General features: G+C 39.8%; 1 pseudogene across 1 annotated transcript; it reads left to right on the top strand.

Annotated features, from left to right (window-relative positions):
• Window positions 1–16,412: 16,412 nt before the first annotated feature.
• On the top strand, window positions 16,413–18,526 carry LOC308550580 (peroxisomal acyl-coenzyme A oxidase 1-like; annotated as a pseudogene). The gene is made up of 2 exons: window positions 16,413–16,659; window positions 16,821–18,526. The product of its transcript is annotated as a peroxisomal acyl-coenzyme A oxidase 1-like (transcript).
• The last annotated feature ends 615 nt before the right edge of the window (window positions 18,527–19,141 follow it).

The following is a 19,141-nucleotide window of genomic DNA, read 5'->3' as shown; positions in this document are numbered from 1 at the left end:
CTTTTCTGGCCTCAATGCTACATTCATATTAAAGCTATACGATGCACAAGAGCACAGGCTTAGGAGTTAGACAGCCTAAACTGGAATCCTCGACCACCACATAATCCTCAAGAGACTTTAGATACTTAGACTCCTTGTAAAGGGAAGGAAACTATCTCAGAATATCTAGAGGGAGTAGTGCTACAGACCTTAGCATAATCACTGGTATGTAGAAAGAACCCAATACATAGGAGTATTACTTTAAATAAGAGAAAATCTTGTTTCTTTATGTTTTAGTTGCAAAAAACTTATGGCATGCATTTAAAATTTTGTAAATAATTGGGTTTTTTGCTTTGAAAAATAGTTGTTTTTAATTATCAAGTATAACATTGAAAGGGAAGGTCTGATACATTTCAGCTTTGTGTCCACTTGCTCATTTTGACACTGAGGCTGATTAATGTGCTTATGCATGTAAATGAATATTTCAGGCTCCTGTGCGAAATTATAGGCTCTTGGATTCAAAACAGGTTTCCAAAAATATAAAAAATGTCATGAATCTAACCCAAAATTATGTTGATCTAGGAAATGATGCTTTATGAAAATACCTAGAAAAGTTAATTGCACTGTATACATTCAGTCACATTTGTTCCTCTGTTTCTCTGCTCTCATCCCCTAATTTCTTTTTTCTTCCTTCCTACAAAGGATCTGAGGAAGCAGTCCTGTCACATAAAAGACACAGTAAATGTTGGTTAAATTGTTTAGAAGTGTAAAAAATGTCAAGGAGTGTTATTAAAACTTAAGTGACACTCTGCAGACCAAATTCCAGAAAAAACTGACACACAAAAATATTGCCCTTGGAGTAAAGTTACCACTGCTTCTGATCTGTGATACCTAGTCCACTGCTGTATTTCTAGAAGACCAAATCAGCAATGACACCCTCCCTTTTCCTACCTGCCACCATGCCAGAGATGGAGCTGTGGAGTTTCTTACATACATATCCAGCTGTTTGTAAATGATTAATATACAAATCATTCCAAAACAAATAAAAGGTTTCCATAGAAACCCTCTTTTAAAAGAGACCTCTTAAACTTTTGCCTTTGAGGATAATAAATCTTTAAACTTACCAAATGTAGTAGCCAGCATGCATTAAAGACATTTTTCTTTTGTTTTCATATGTCACTCTTTGCAACGTTTAGGACATGAAATGAAAACTGATTACTACCTAGGATTGTAGGAAAGGGGATTGTCTGGGGTGCATGCAGGTAACAAATAAGACAAGGGAGTACTTGGTGTGAGGATACAGGGTCTGTTTATACAGGGCAAAAGTACATATTTATCAGAAAGAGCTCTACCCCTTTCATAAGACTTTCTTCTGAACCAGAAGTCAGCAAAAAAGAGAAATAGAAAAAAAAAAGAATATGTATGATTTAAGATTCAAGAAATTGATGGTCACCCTCAAGTACAGAAATACCAAAGCTATCCAAAGTCAAAGTTAAATGTTCCTTGAAACTAGCTGTGAAGATGGTTTAGAAAATTGAGCAAATTATAGAGTAAGTACCCCTCATTTATCCACACTCCTATTTATATTTTATTCCAAGATCAAATTATATTCCTTTTCACATCAGTTTACTGATGTCTAGACTCTCAAACAGTGCTGGCTTCAAAACCCCAAAGTTTAGCTTTTGCTTCTAAAGGAGCTAAAGTGTCACAGAATGCCTTGAGTATCATGCATTCCTGAAATTTCCTATGATTTGTTTGATCTGCCTTTATCTTAGTGATTAAATATACTTTTTCTACCTGAGATATAATAAAGTAGAATTTTTCTTTTGCAGGAGCATCTATAAATGTTATTCTCTTACATTCAATAGCTTTGATCCCTAGGTAATTGTCTTAAATGTGTTCGGGTTATAGAGAATTAGCAAAGAATAGAGAAAGCCTTAATAGAAAAAAAGAGTCCTAAAAACCCAGAATATTTCTGGTTCATCTATTTTTAATTTAAATCAGGTTATAGAAATAAAACCTAGAATCACACAAATGTTTGAATCGAGGTAAACTTCATGAGATCTGACTTTAAATCCTTTGGCCTATTGCAAAAATAAACTTAAACTCAATTTCCTAAAGAGTCAGGCTGAGCTTGGGGGGGGAACCCCCTGGGAAGCTGACGGTGAACTAGGTTTGAGAAAGCAAAGTCTCTAGGACCTCACCACACTTTCCTTGAGGTTCTTTATTGTCGTATAAACTTACGTTTCATTCCTCCGTGCCTTTTTCCCTACACCCTTCCCTCCAAGCCAGACCTGTGTGGCAGCTTGCCAGAGAGGAGGTTTGTGTTAGACCAGAAGCAAAGGGAGTGACAGATAACCTGCCTCCTGGGCTTCAGTTCTCTGAAGGGAAACACTGCAGGAAGGGAGAAGAGGAGAGTGCATTTTGTAGAGAGTGGGGAGCAGGAAGAGAGTAAAGATGGTTGAGAGAGCGGGAGTGATTTCTGGAAGACCCAAGAAGTGAGGAAGAGTTGCAGAGCAGGCTTAGGAAGCTGGACGTTGGAGCCAAAAGGCTGCTGGCCTGCAAGGTGCGGGCGGGCCCGGATGGTGCTGTCTAACTCACTGATGTTTTCTTATGCTCGGAACAATTCTTGTCTGTCAGGAAGTTCCCGATATTTGATGAATTAACAAATAAAATCAGTGGAGAATATGATGAACTGAAAGTGGAACCTCTCATTTGGGCAGAACTATATACATTTCTTCTTCTTCTTATGTTTTTAATTCTCACTGAGGATATTTTTCCATTGCTTTTCAGAGAGAGTGGAAGGGAGAGAGAGAGAGAGAGAGAGAGGTTGATGTGAGAGAGACACATCGATTGGTTTTCTCCCACACATGCCCTGACTGGGGCTGGAGATCGAGCCTGCAACCGAGGTATGTGCCCGTGGCTGGAATCAAACCCTGGACCTTTCAGTCCATGGGCTGAGGCTCTACCCACGGAGCCAAACTGACCAGGGCTACATTTCTAAATTTTCTGGGATTCTAAGGAATAAGTCCCACCTCCACACCCCCTGAAAAAAATCAGAAATGAACTTATATTACACTTCTTACTACTCTCTGAGGTTCAGAGTCATATTTCATTTGATTTCTTTCACAACTGCAGTTTGAGAGTGAGATGCCAACCCTACAAAAATGTATCCATCCATGGGATGTTGAACTCTACCTATTGTCCAGCAGAAGGTACTAGCAGCAAGGGTTCTCTGCCAGGAGAACCCCCAGAGTCCTTGGTCTCCCTGGGAGGGGAGCTCCAGAATGTTTACCTACACGATATTAATGAATGCTACGATTGGCCATCCAGTTGGAGAAAGAGGTGAGGTGAGTTATGAAGCTGCATCTGCAGAGCATTTCTCATAAGACTAAGGAAACGATTTATTAGGCATATAAAAAATATAGAAATGGGGAAGGGAGGCTAAAGTTCTCTCAAGCCACTCTTGGTGCCATCAGTGCTCAGTTCTACATCAGGGAAAGGGACACACCTTCTCAAACGCGCAGTGATACGCACATATGCACTCATGCACGTACAATGGAATATAAGCACCGTTATCCTGAATGTTTTATATCCTGCTATTTTTTTTAAATCCTGCTCATTTGAACTAAGATTAAAACAGTGCAAATTAGTTTAAGCCTACTTTAAAGATATTTACCAGCCCCCAGCCATGGTGGGGTGGGGTAACAATAGAGTTCCCAGTATATATACAAACTTCCATTTCTCAAGTATTTGTAATGTTTGTTCTCTTAAGGTCATTAAAAAATATTTCACCACTTAAAAAACATTTTTATTTCCAAGTAGGTCAAATTACCATCTTAATGACCACAAATTCTCAACCTGGAATAAGTAAATGAGTTTTTACTGATCATATTAAAATTAGTACACAGAATAGCAAATGAAGGACTGAAGGTGCATGGGGTCTGGAGCCAAATATGGTTATCTTCATGTCAAATTTCTCAAATATTTATTGGAAAGCATCTTTCTGCATGTTTAACTCATGTCATAAAACCCAAACATTAACACACCTGGACACTGCCTAATTCAAGAACTACAAAACCACTGAAAGGATTTATCTTATATTGTGCTCTTAGGCAATCTTTTTGTTGTTATTAAAGCAGCTGTTCATTTCCTTCTTTCCCTGAGTTAGGCAGTCTTTTTGAAAATTAGAATTTCAATATAAAATAGGCTAATAAGAGAGAGAGAGAGCAAAGATTGCTGCACCATAATTTCATAATCTCTACTGATCTATGGCTCTCTTTCCTATTAGGTAATAATTATGGGATTATAATTCAATGTCATACAAGTGTACAAGCAATAAATAGATATGTTATGTGTGTTTGGCTTCAAAGACTACAGGACCCAAAGTAGAATGTAAACACTAGTTCAAAAAAATATGCACCCCTATGTTCATTACAGCATTATTTACAGTAGCCAAGATATTCAAGCCACCCAAGTGTCCATCAATAGACAAGTGGATAAAAAGCTATGGAATATTACTCAGCCATAAAAAAGAATGAAATCTTACTGTTTATAATAGCATGGATGGATCTAGAGGGTACTAGGCTAACTTAAATAAGCCAGAGGAAGACAAATGCCATATGATTTCACCTATATGTAGAACCTAAAGAACAAACATCTAAATGAACAAACAAAATAGAAACAGACTTATAGATGCAGAGAACAGACTGATGCTTGACAGAGAGGAAGTGAGTGTGGAACTGGGTGAAAAAGGTGAAGGGATTGAGAAGTACAGATTTGGTAGTTACAAAGTGGTCATGGGGATGTAAAGTACAGCACAGGGAATATAGTCAATAATATTGTAATAACTGTGTATGGTGCCATATAGGTACTTGAAATATAGGAGGATTACTTTGTAAAGTATATGATGTCTAACCATTTTGCTCTATGCCTGAAACTAATACAAAATAATATTGAATGTAAACAGTAATTGAAAAATAAAATTTTAAAAACTTATTTATAAATATCAGTAACAAAAATTCAAATGGAACATGCAGCCCGGCCGGGCGTGGCTCAGCGGTTGAGCGTCGACCTGGGATCCAGGCGATCAGGGTTCAATCCCCGGTCAGGGCACATGCCCGGGTTGCGGGCTCGATCAATGACTCTCTCATCATTGATGTTTCTATCTCTCTCTCCCTCTCCTTTCCTCTCTCTGAAATCAATAAAGATATATTTAAAAAAAAAAAAAAAGACAAAAAACAAAAAAACAAAAAACACACACAAATGGAACATGCAGTGGTATCTGCTTAAAATATATAGCCAAATTTAGACATTCTCTAGTAGATCCTACGTATTTTTCTTTTATATGATGTTTTGTTTTCATAAAAGGAAATATGGAAATACATAATATTAGGAAGAAAGAGAGAAAGGTGGGACTCTGATGGCCATACAAGCCTAAACACAAACAAAATTAATATTTTGATTAATTTACTGTGCCTTTATATTCACAGTGTTTTTAACACATCTCTGTGCTTTATGCTACATCTTATTTTGAATTCCTATAATATTATAAGCATTTTTCACACTTTGTATGTTTAAATCACATTTTAATAGTTGAATAGTAGTCCATTTAGTTGACATATTATATTCAAGTCTTCAACATCCCATAAGCCTTAAGCCCTATAGAATTCTTTAAGTCATATATATTTTGTGTTAAAATGATTCTCTCTTACTCTCTCACTCTCTCATTATTGGTATTAACAATACAGTTTGGTCTATTTTTGTTGTCTACATTTCATTTGTCTCACTTGTCCCCTCAGACAAGAGATTAACAAACTTTAGCACATAATTGGAGTTCACTAAAGATGGTAGAATAATTGAATGAATAACTGAATTACAATAGAAAATTTCTATTGGGTTTTAATTGTTTGAATTAGGAGATGAAAGGAACAATACATCAGTACACCTCCATTATTCCATCTCATCTCCATCCCATCCTTAAATCTGTCCCATCCCTTGTCTCCAGTCTTCTCCGTACTATGTCTTCCCTTTGAATTTTACACATTGTCAAAGAGGAGCCCTCCAGAGCAGCGTGCATGCGCTCAGAAATGATAAAGTACAATGAATGTTGTTTATTGCTTAAAAAATGAACCAGGCCATGTCTCTTCTTTTTCACCCTACTTGAAATCTGAATTCTATGACTTTCTCAGTGCGGGGCACATGCACAGCTCTCCACTGAGTTTTCTGTGCTTCACACACTGAGCTATCAAAGGCCCCCCTGATTCAGGCTACATTTCTTTCAGCTGGAGACATTAGACAGATGATTTGAGTTACTGTACTAAGTTCATAACAAATGTTTCAGCACAGTTGCAGCTTCCCCTTCTTAGATTGTTAAATTATAGCTCAGAGCCCCCAGCTCCATATTGTAAGAGTCCGTAGATCATAATGAGCCCTTGTATGGAAAACGTGCCATTATCTCTACGGTTACTTTATCACTTCTAGGAAATGCATGTGCTGGACATTGGGCAGTCCTTCAGGATGAATTTCTTTCTTGGACTGTGGTGATAAAATGCCATCAGTTAGCAGAGGCCTCTGTCATCTAAGTAAGCATTAAGACGTGATGCCTGAGGCTTTTAGCTTTGCCCATTGTCATCATTGATTCCTCTGTAAGGATGTTTGCCATTTGAACTGCTTTGCTAATTACTGGGATCCGTATTCTATTCCTGCAGGCCAGTGAAATATGCAGCACTTCGCTGAAAAGAAGGAGAGTGGGCTTGACCCTTCAGCAGCAGGAGGTGCTGATGGTGACTCGATGGGCCAATTCCAGCACAGACGCAGTACAGACTGACAGATGCTATTCCCGTCCCTCCACATAGACCAGTATTTCTAAAGCCTCATCACGAAACCAACTATCAGGATCATAAGGGCTTTTAATAATGTAAAGTCAGGATCGCCAACATGGAGCCATGGGGTCAGAATCACTCTTATGAACACAAAGGTTGAAGAATCATTGGTACGGAATTATAAGCTTATAGGCTCCAAAAACAAAACTGTGTCAAAGGTCTCTGGTTTTTCTACACAACTTTTTGATCCAAATATTTGAAGGTCACAAACTTATTTTTAGACTTAATTTTTCATTGACTCATTGATAATTTTACTAACTTAGAAGGCAAGTGATTATGCCATTCAATGGATATAAATATTAATAAAATTTGTGTACAAATATTCAAAATATCTTCAAGTAGCAAGAGAAGGGAAATGCAATATATTTCCTTATGCAATATACTTTTATGCTATGTGACCTCAGCTGGGCTCTCGCAGCAGCTCAATGATATTTTCAGTCATCTGAGGGATTACCTACCACTTGTCCACAGCTGTTTTTGCAGACTGTTCCTCCATCTCTCTGAGCATCTGTTTCTCACCCGTGTGTCTGTAAAGACAGAGGCTGTAGCACATTAGTGCTTCTAACTTCTCTCCTCTCCGCCTCAACATTTCTCTGTTTCATTGTATTGCCGCTGCACTTTGTGTGCATGAAAAAGAAGTGTCTTCTTTTTTCCCCAAAGGGTAATTCTGCCAAAACCCTAATAGGTTTAAGTCCTTTCTGACTTTAAAGAGATAATAACATAAGTTCCAGGAAGAAGAATGATTTCCTGATGCTCATGGACAGATGGAGGCAAGAGAGAGATGATAAGGAGTCATGGAAATAGTAATAATTGAGGGGTAGCAGGGTTGAGCTATTGTAGAAGTGCAGCTGGAGGGACAGGTGTGAGTGACAGGACACCTAGATAAAAGGAAGAATCACAGGATAGAGCAGGTTAGGATTTGAGAGAACAAGAAAGACACCAATCTTGAAGCCATGGAGTGAAAACAGAGCTGCAGTAGCTGCATTTATAGCCAAGTGGAAAGACATTAAATTTTAGCGATGGAAGTGGATTTGGTCAGAGCAGCCGCAGGAAGCCAAGATTCTAAGTGTATATATTGTTATATTGGGCTGCAAGCTTTTTTTTTTTTTTTTTTTTTTTGGTTACTGGTGACCCAGAGGTTCCTATCTTTATGTGGCTGAAGTAACTTAAGTCTTACAAAATTTTTCTATCTAAATCCTTGATCTCATCCTCCTGCTATTTCCAGGATGCTACACCATATATATTTGCAAAACGTGAAGTATACTTATGTAGGGAATATCTTGCTTTCCTCTTTTTGGTACTGCAGTCTAACTTTTCTTTGCATCATCCCCAGCCCCTGTCTCTTTTGTCTGAACAAAATTGACCTCAGCTCCTGGCTTCCAGGATGAGCACATAATTCGAGTCTGGCCAATTGAAGTACCGCATCTCTCCGGTCCAGTGATTGGCTCGAAGATGGTGCATGATGCAAGTTATGACAATCAGAGATGAGAAGCTTTGCTTCAGGACTTTTTGAAACCAATATAAAGAAAGTAGAGCTGAGATATGGAGAGAGAAACAATATCCAAATGACAATGTTCAAGCCTTAGACCCAGTTCTGTCTGAAACCAAACCTTATCTTTAGTGTGACATGAGTTAATAATTTCCCTCTTTTGTTTAAGCAAGTTTTTCTTTTTGATTTTTAGAGAGAGGAAGGGGGGGAGAGAGAGAGAGAGAGGAACATCGATGTAAGAGAGAAACATCGATTTGCTGCCTCCTGCCCCCCCACCCCCCGCCAGGGATCTAACCCACCACCTTTTCCTGTCGGGTACAATGCTCCATCCAGCTGAGCCACACTGGCCAGGGCTAAGCAAGTTTTAATTTGATTTATTTTCCTTGAAATGGAGAGTGACATAACTAACAGAAATTAAAATGTGGTACAATCCCAGTACACAATCATGTGACTTAAGGGGATGTATAGGGTCACATCCACTTCAGACAATAAAGTGTTTCTGTGATTATTCAAGATTATATAATGTTCAACTCTCTGTCATTCAACCTGCATGCTTTTGGACTAGAACGTTTCTTCCTTCCTCTGGTTAATATGTAAAGTTTGCATATTATTTGTTTGGATGCTACATTATTCATAAGAGACAAGCCAAATTATATGTTTGTTTAATACATTCTTTTTTTAAAAAAAAAAACAACTTTATTGATTTCAGAGAAAGGAAAGGAGAAGGAAAGAGAGAGATAGAAACATTAGTGATGAGAGAGTCATTGTTGGAGTCAGCAACTCGGCATGTGCCCTGACCGGGAATCGAACCCCAATTGCCTGGATCCTAGGTCAACGCTCAACCGCTGAGCCATGCCCGGCTGGGCTGGTGAGCAGTTTATTAATGCCCAATGTCTCCTTGTAGAATCATTCTTCCTTCATTCTTAGCCTAGTTGGTTTGGATGGTGCTGAATATATAAGCTCCCAGTTTGTGAGGGGCACAACTCAAACCAGACCAATTAGAGATTCCCCTGAGATTTTGCTGGAGTTATCTAGAAAACTCTGGGATTGCTACTCACTCATAAGTACATTCTCTGGAATTGCTACTCATAAGTATGTCTATGTGAGTCTAAAACTGCAGGTGTACATTTTGGGAACACTCAATGCCTATATGAGACTGAAGCTATCACAGAGGAAAGCAGAACTTAGAGATGGAGAAAAAGGAGTAGATTAATGGAGACATCTTTGAACTTGCATATCCCAGTGCCTAAAGTCATCATTGCTTGGACTTTACAGTCACAAGAGCAAACAAATTTCCTTTCTTTGCCTTAACCCAGTTTAGGTTGGATTTTTGACACACGGAACCAAACCTTTGACTAACTATACATTGACACCAAGATGTTGCTGCTTATGGGTTAGTGTCAGCTGTCACAAGATTCCAAAAACTCATAAAAAGAGATGAGGCTTCTGAAAGCTCATGTCTTAGAATTTGCTGAAAAGATATTAGTGACTGTCTGACTTCTCTGAAAATACCCTTGGTTGTCATGGTGATGGAAGGGCACAGATACTAAGATAGTATTCTGAAATATTTTCATATAAAATAAAATCTGAGTTGGGTGGAAGATATGTCTAACCCAGCACTGAGAGTCCTGAACATCATGACATTGATAGAACTTCCAAAGATTCTCTGAAATACACTGGTCTTGGCTTCTCTGTGTTGCTCAAGGAATCCAAAAGGGCAGCATTATTGTAAAAGGGGTGATAAACTAACCAGATCTTGTGCCTTTGCTAATAGTGCTCAGTGTCAAATTTGGTACCCCCTCGACCCTTTAGATCACCACACATACTCTTCAGGGTATTTCCTCTCCACGTTGTAGCCATGAAAATACATAAGACATAAGCAATAAGATTAGGCTTTTAGAGTTTTTTCTTTTCCAGGATTTTAATTTTCACATCGTTAGAGACAGATCTCTTACTTAAAAAAGAAAAAAGATAGATTCAAATTGAATCCCAGTTTTCTAAAATTTCCCACAATGAAATCCTAAACTGAATATGAAATGTTATTTTTGAAAATTCTAAGTTTCTATAGGGTCTGGATGTTGCTAAATTTCTTAGAGCAATCTGACAGCTCACCTGTTTCATGTAAGATCGCATTTAAGATGGCCTCATTATTTGGCAGTCACCTATTCAAATAACAGCATTTATAATGAAAACGATCATGATAAACCCTGATATGTCATACACTTGGGAGTAAGTTTTATGAGATTAGATTTAGGGGTACATTTTCATCATTTACCCTTTTTAATGGAGTTTTTAAAACCTCACTTTATCTTTTATGAAACAGTAATTATATTAGGAGTTAGGGGACACGTTCTTGCCCACGGGGTGAGCCTGGAGCAAGAACTTTACCTCTGTGAGCCAGTGTTTTCAGATGTAAAATGCAGGAATTAGACAAGATGAGCTCTCGGGTCTTTCCCTACTTTGAATCTATGCTTTTAGATAATATAAACAATTCTTACAAGAAGGAATTAGCAGATGATTAATGAAAAACTCCCATATGCCATAGTGACAGGGATTAGTTTCTAGAACTACAAGGCAATCAAGTTATTAAAGCAATGGTTTAACCAGAGGAAAAATGTCAGAGGAAGACTAAACTTGCTTTTAGGATGTTAAATAAGCTACTTCTGGGAGATGTTTTAATTGCTGGACTTGATAACACTACTAGAGAAATTGTTATTTTGGCCATATTTCTGCAAATAAAGACTGACCTAGGCCCCTGCTATAGTGGGGATGGAGACACACTGCCCAGATTCCCTTCAAAGGAAGGAACTGATGCTCGGCCATGGGAAATGAGTCAGAAGACAGCCTGAGATTGTCAGCTCCTTCAAGGACAGCCACGGTGGTTGCATGGAGATGCCTTGCCCTTGGCACACTCTTTCTGGGGGCAGTCTGCATTCCCTGATCAAGTGGACATGAGGGCTTCACGTAGGACCTTCCACAGGCACTACTTGCCTCCGGGCTCCCCACTGGGTTGGCCAAGGCTTTTTCTGGACCTACATCCTACTGCTCAGTACTGCTTCCTCCCCTTTCCATTCACGGGTGTTGATCCCTAATAAGTATCTTGCTCCTCAAAATTCATCTTAGCATCTGTTTACAGGGAACCTAGCCTTGGACACTGGTAGATAATAGGTATATTTTACCCAGTGTGCTTGGGAGTGTCTATTATTTTGAATAGGCAATTTTTGAGCCTCTACTTATCCCCACATATTAAGGAAAAAAGTTGAACAGAAATAGATATGGGGATTTTATAATGTAAAAGTCTTCTTCAGACAATTCTTAGATGTTTAAAGTTTTATTTAGGATCATATGTGAAAACCGATGGTGAGAGGAACCTCAAGGCCATGATCATGGTTTCTAGAACATTCTTGCACCTTGGATTTCCAGAATCTTTGTCAGTTCCTCTAGTGTGAATCCCACCAGGACCCATTCTCAGTGGGACATTTCTGAGTACTTGCTTTGCTGCTAAGCCAAACGTTGCCATTGGCAAATAAAATCTTTTGATCTTAGATAAGACTAAGAAGTAAAAATGTCCCCTCAGTTCTATCCCTACAGTGTTCCATCTGTAGTAGCCACTCATTAATAAGTAGAAAAACATTTGTTTTCCAAGTGCTATAATACAGAACTTCAGCAACAGTTTAGTAAGCAACCACCATACAAACTTTTCTCTCTTTCCTCAGACACAATTACCTATGTAACCTTTTCTCCTCTCTGTATGGAATGTCAAGGGCAGTCCAAAGATCAAACTCCCTTATGATGAAAATTTGTTGGGAGAGGGGAGAGATAACCTAGTTTGAAACAACATTTGATAACTGGTCATTCCCACTACAATGCAAACTTTCTTCATGTTGTTGTGGGGATTTTAGCTGCTTGTTAAAAATAGACCAACTTAGAAACTACAGAAGACAAAATTAAATCTCACTGATTGAAATGGATGGACTCAGAGCAAACGTCCATGGTCAGAAACAGTTTTACCAAAGACAGGACTGGTTAATGTCTCACTGTAGCACTATTTACCAGGGGACAGCATGTATGGAATGGCTTCCCATCCTTGCAGAAGTCAGAGCAAAGACGTGCCTAGTGGAGGAAGAATCGCAATAGCTCCAAAAAGTGGCATTCCAGAGCTCTAAAGTGTATTTGAGATTTCAATTAAAAGTCCCTACCCACAGGTGGATTTCTTCCAAGCACTGCCCTTTGGACCCTTGCTCTTTCATGAGCCAGAAAAACAACCAGCCATCTATAGGGCTTTGTTTTCTGGGTGTGTTGGGAGACAATGAAATAATGAGAGGCAAACTCAGCTGGTGCCAGAGCTCTGTCACACAGTCCTGGCATCTGGGAGTCTGGTGTTTTCACTCGGAGCAGCTGTGTAAGTTTGGAACAGCATTCCAGTTTGAAGATCCATTAACCCCTGCTTAGGGGCACATTTTAGTATGAACATTTTTTAAGGGATAAATAAGTGTTGAATCCTGTTGAACCCAAGCCCAGACTGTGCTAAAAATGAATTGTACTAAATAATCTTCAAGGTCTCAGACTCATGTGTTTCAAGCTCACATTTTGAGAGGTGTTGGCAGTTATCTTGATAATGTAGTTAGAATGTTTTTTTAATGCTGTGCTTTGTTCTGTGAAATGTTTGGAGAAGACATTTAAATAATGTCCTCCACTTAGTATGTGCCTGATCCTTATATGAATGAGTAAATAGTTTTATAATTCTTGCAAACTATGATATGAAGACTGTGCCTCATTAGTTCACTTGACAAATATTTATTGAGCACCTACTACGCCAAGTACATTATTAGGCACTTCAGATTGGGCAGTAAACAAAACAAAGTCCCTACTATCATGTTGTACATAAACCAAATTCTTTCGACCCGGCCTTTTTCTTTAAGATTTCAATTAAAAGTCTCTGCACACATGTGGATTTCTTCCAACACAGCTCTTTGGGCCCTTGATCATTCATGAGCCAGGAAAATGACCAGTCAGCCTTCTATAGGGCCTTGTTTTCTGGGTGTGTTCCATTTATCTTTTAGTATTCCAGTCCAACTAGACAATTTGTTATAAAAAGTAAATTTTTCATCTTTTTTTTACCATTGAGTTTCTGCACCTGCTCCTCCTTACTTCTGGAATATTGTCATCCCCATCTTTAAATTTTCATTATCAACTCATCCATCAAAGTCCTATTCAAAATTCCCTGTTCCATATTCACCATCCAGATCCCTGAGGCTAAAGTGTGTTTTTCTTCCTCTGAGCCCTTAGAGCAATTTGTTTGTACATAGTCTAGGTAAGTTATATTTATTATATGTACTTATGTAAAAAAATTAATACAGAAGACCTAAACCAAGATTGGAATTGGGAGGGCCTGTAGGGGAAGTTCTTACTCCTATATCAATCTCAAAGCCCTCCAGGAAGAGCTCCTAACTTCCTTTTCCCTTCTATAAAAGAAATTACTCTCCTTTGAGCTGGTAGACTTACTTGCATGTGGCCCACCATGGCTGCATGCTCCAGACTGAAATTCTCTTTTCCCTGAGTCTGAGAAATATCATTGACAGAGTTCAGTTACCTGCAATTCAGAGCAAAGCAAAGGAAGGGTGGATAATGGATCTGGGAACCATCAAATCATTAGTATAAGTTGCTTAATCAAACATTTACTACAACTCTTATCTTCACGTGATAGCTAATTATTTAGTTTATGAATATTTTATCTTTAAGTAGAAGCCCAATTTGAATATAAGACCTTTGAACATAGACCACTTTTGAACTATTTATGAGCTAGACTAGTCTCAAAAATATCATGCAATATAGTGTTGATTATTTATACTATTTCTGCATCTTTTTCAAGGTTTTCTACAATCCGATTTGCTTCCTAGGTCTCCTTGTCTTAGATTACTGTCTATGGCAATGCACACAAGCCTTACTTTGGGCAGATTTCACAGTCAGAGTTTTGTTTTTGTGTGTATATGTGTTTAATTTCCTTATCAAACTCCATCTGAAAGCACTTGATAATCTACTTTGTAGAAAAATATAAATAGCTAAGTGTCGGTAGCGAACTGCCTAGACAGCCTCCAAAGATTCTCACCTACTGGAATTCACACTCTGGTGTTGTACCTCCTGCTTTGAATCAGAGCTCAAAGTGGAAGTGATTGTGTGTCATTTCTAAGGTTAAGTCATAAATGGTAATGAAACTTCACCAGGGTCTGCTGGTTTGCTTACTATGGTGGTTGCCAGCTGTCATACTGTCAGGACACTCAAGCAGCCCCATGGACCATATGGAAAGGGTTAAGGCCAGGAGCCAGCCGGCCGTGGAATGAATTACTTTAATAGTAAATTCTCAAGCCCCAGTCATGCCTTTGGATGACAGAAGAGCTCCAGCAGAAATCTGATTGCAACCAGAAGTGATAAGCAGGAAAGGCTTCACTGAGCCCTTCCCAAATTCCTACTCCTGAGGTTGTTTAAGCATAATAAAGTTTGGAGATAATTTGTTGTATAGTGTCAGATAACAGGTGACTTGGTTAATGTCTTCATGATAGATCTTCCAAAGGGAGTTTGCAAAGTTGATGTCTTAACAATGCTGATATTCCATCTTACTGTACTTCTCAAGTTACCCACACTATAATTTCTTGCAAATTATATTCAGTTTATAATAAACTTGGGAGTTAGGCATGCAGGGCTTTTTAAAATTTACTTTACCTTACATTTGAGGACACTGACACTAAGAGTTTAAACAACTTGCCCAAGTTTCCTCAGGTGGTTAGCTGCGGATTCTAGATCCCAACCCACGTCTTCTAATCCAATCCCTTCTGTTGCACATTGCTGGGGATTTTCAGCACTATAGCAAGGCAAACATAGAGATGTGGGTTTTGGACTTTCTGGTGATCCTCAAAATTTAGATGTGAGTACCTGACTGATCCACCTTTCCAAGTAAAGAATCAAAAAGGACGACACAACTTGTAGCTGTGGAGCTGACCTGTGGTGGCCAGGTAGGCAGGAGGAGATCAACTGTTACTACGTACAGGTGCTCTTGTTTATTCCCCTGTCTACTAATACTTTCCAGACCCCCAAATCTAGGCATCTTGAAAATCTAGTTGCAGCTTTTACTGTCCAAGGATTTGGTCAAGATTATAGAAACACTGAGCTTGGAATATCCAGACTCTTTGTGTTACAATGTGTTTCTCATTTGTGATTTTACAGAAGACTTCTAATATCTAGAACAATCCCACAGACTCCAAAACCCTTAACACCAAGGCCTGTTTGATAATAAAGACCTTCTTTTTCTCTGACAGACCAAAGTAAATATGCATACCCAGATTTTTTGCTGGTTATTAATTTATTTCATAAACATGAAAATTTGCAATCCCTGAAATACATTTAGTTTTATGTCCTTTATCACTTTCCAACATTAAATAAATAATGTCCTGATTTGTTCCAAGTTGGGTATTTTGGCCAAAAGTGGATTTCCCACTAGATTGAGAAGTTCAGTGTGAACGGACACACATATACTCCACTGCTCTTCTGTCAATGCCCTGAACCCTTTTACTTATAAGAAATCAGAGTCAAATAAGTATCAAGGGTAGCACTGAGGGGAAAAGTCATGAAATGACAGCTTGAAAGGAGTTTTAAAAGAGCAAGCCTTGGCCCAACCGTTTTACTTGGGAGGGAGTCTCACTTCTTTGCCTAGAACAGTGAATAACTATTTCACCTGTATATTAGAATCACCTGGGAAGCTAGTGCCAACCAGTGTCCAAGGTCCTATCTCAAAGCAATTAAATGAATTCAGAATAGAACCCACACATCAGTATTTTCAACCAGTTCTTGAAGTATTCCCAATATACAGCCAGGGTAGAGAGCACAAGCCGTAAGCGTGGTATTGGGGTTGACTGGAAACAACAGAGCCTTCTCATTTTTGCCATCAGCTAACTTTCTGATGATGATCTTTCTCTGGCATCAAAAGGCTCCAAAGTTGGGCTGGAGCCTCCAACAACCTTTGTCTCCACCATCTGGGCCTCCACTGCCTCCTGATGGCTGTCACCATGAATCAGGATCTGCACAGGGAGTGGGCCTCCACCAGCTTCAACCTGGAGCTGCTCAGGCACATCCTGGACAGCAGCTCAGAGAATACCTGGTGCCACTGAGAGATGGAGAACCTGATTCTGAACGACCCAGATTTCCAGCATGAGGACTTGAACTTCCTTACTTGCAGCCAGCATTATGAGGTGGCTGTTGAGAAGTGCCACCAGGGTGAAGATCAGGGAGTTTAGCATCTCAGACACTGATGAAATCATGTGGTTTATTATTTTTTTAATCTGTTTTTATTGATTTCAGACAGAGAGGAAGGGAGAGGGAGAGACAGAAACATCAACATTGATTGGCTGCCTCCTACACGCCCCTCTTGGTTCGTGGATTGACACTCAATCCAATGAGCCACACGGCAGGGCAAAATCATGTGGTTTAAAAAACTATATATGATCAATTTTGTGGAACCTATGGGCCTCAGTTTCTCCATGTTTATTCCCACCTTGCTGAATCAGGGTACCACTGCTCAGCAAGAGAAATGGCTGCTTTCCTCCAAAGGACTCCAGATATTTGGCACCTACGCCCAATGGAATTGGGCCACAGAACTCATCTTCCAGGCTTGGAAACCATAGCCACTTTTGACCCTGAAACCCAGGAGTTTATTCTCAATAGTCCTACTGTGACCTCACCAAGTGGTAGCCTAGTGGACTTGGCAAAGACTTCAAATCATGCAATAGTACTTGCCCAACTTTACACTAAGGAGGAATGCTATGGATTACATGCCTTCATTGTACTTATTCATAAAATTGGAACCCATAAACCTTTGCCAGGTATCACTGTTGGTGATGTTGGCCCCAAATTCGGCTACGATGAAATGGATAATAGCTACCTGCAGATGGACCATTATTGTATTCCCAGAGAAAACATGCTGAGGAAGTGTGCCCAAGTGAAGCCTGATGGCACGTGAAACCTGCGAGTAACAAGCTGATCTATGGGACCATGGTGCTTATCAGGTCCTTCCTTTCGGGAGAAGCTGCTCAGTGTCTGGCGAAGGCTTGCACCATCGTCATCTGATATAGCGCCAGTTTGAAATCAAACCCAGTGAATCAGAACCCCAGATTTTGGATTTTCAAACCCAGCAGTATAAACTCTTTCCACTCCTGGCCATTGCCTATGCCTTCCACTTTGTAGACCCATACATGAAGGACACCTGTCATCAGATTAATGAAGACACTGGCCAAGGGGACCCGAGTGAAGTGCCCGAGCTTCATGCCCTCACCGCCCAGTTGAAGGCATTCACCTCCTGGACAACTAACACTGCCATCAAGGCCTGTCAGATGGCCTGTGGCGGGCATAGCTATTCTCACTGCAGTGGCCTTCCAAACATTTATGTCACTTTTACCCTGACCTGCACCTTTGAGGATGAAAACATCGTCATGATGCTGCAGACATCCCTGTTTCTGATGAAAAGTTATGACCAGGTGCACTCGGGACGGTTGGTGTGTGGCATGGTGTCCTACTTGAATGACCTGCCCAGTCACCGCATCCACCTGCAGCAGGTGGCAGTGTGGCTGACCGTGGTGGATATCAACAACCATGACAGCCTCATATATGCGTAAAAACTCCGTGGGGCCAGATTAGTAGAAATTGCTGCAAAAAACCTTCAAACTGAAGTGAGTCACAGAAAAAGCAAGGAGGTAGCGTGGAACCTAACTTCCGTTGACCTCCCAAGCAAGTGAGGCACATTGCCACTAAGTGACAGTTAAGCTCTTTGCAAACAGCCCTCAAAATTCAAGATAAATCCATCCAAGCTGTCTTGAGGAATTTCTGTCTCTTGTGTTCTTTGTATGGAATCAGTCAGAAGGCGGGGGATTTCTTCAGGAGAGCATCCTGACAGACTCACAGTGCCCAAGTGCACCAGCTCATCAAGGAGCTGCTGACCGTGGCCCACCGGATGCTGTTGCTGTGGTTGATGCATTTGATTTTCAGGGTGTGTCACCAGGCTCTATACTTGGCAGCTGTGACGGGAATGTTTGGGTGGGCCAAGACATCCCCACCGAACAAAGCAGAGGTCCATGAATCTTACTAATCTTACTACAAGCACCTGAAGCCACTGCAGTCCAAGCTTTGAAGGTCACAATGACATAACCCTCTACTCCCCCTGTACCTGTCACACAAATCTGCGAGGAACCTTGATCGAATTCAGAGAGCTATTGAGCAAATGATAAATTGGCCCCTTTCATCTTTAAAACTGAAGAAAACAATGAACAGCTTTCAGAGAGTAAATGGGAAAACAAATGTGTTTTAAGTGCAATTAACACGAGAAGAGATCTGTTAGGCACTCAGAAAAAGCTTTAAGAAATGCAGTGTGACTTCCCTTTGCAACGCACTGATCCCAGGCCATAGCTTCTGATAATTGATAGAATTTAACTACTAAGAGTTAATTTTTTCAGGTCTTACTTGCTGATCACTGGATATATGTGTTTTTAAGCAAAGGTATTTTTTGAAGTGGGGTAGAACCCTTCTAAGCTTTCATACTAAATGCCCTACCAGCTCCCGCCATGAGCCCTGGCTTAAAAGCAGGACTGAAGAAAACAAATTGGAGGAAATAAACTAATCAGGGGTTTGGGGGAGGCTCCAGAGTTGGAAATGACCAGGACACTCTCTTAGGTATGCTTCATGGTGGGGCCAGCAGTGAGCAAGACACCAGGGTATATGTTTTCTATCTTGTCCTGACAAAGCTTGA

Source organism: Miniopterus schreibersii (assembly GCF_964146895.1).
Source record: "Miniopterus schreibersii genome assembly, chromosome: 2".
In the NCBI taxonomy this organism is placed as follows: domain Eukaryota; kingdom Metazoa; phylum Chordata; class Mammalia; order Chiroptera; family Miniopteridae; genus Miniopterus; species Miniopterus schreibersii.
Note: the sequence above shows the minus strand (reverse complement) of the source record. Positions and strands in the feature narration are given on the sequence as shown.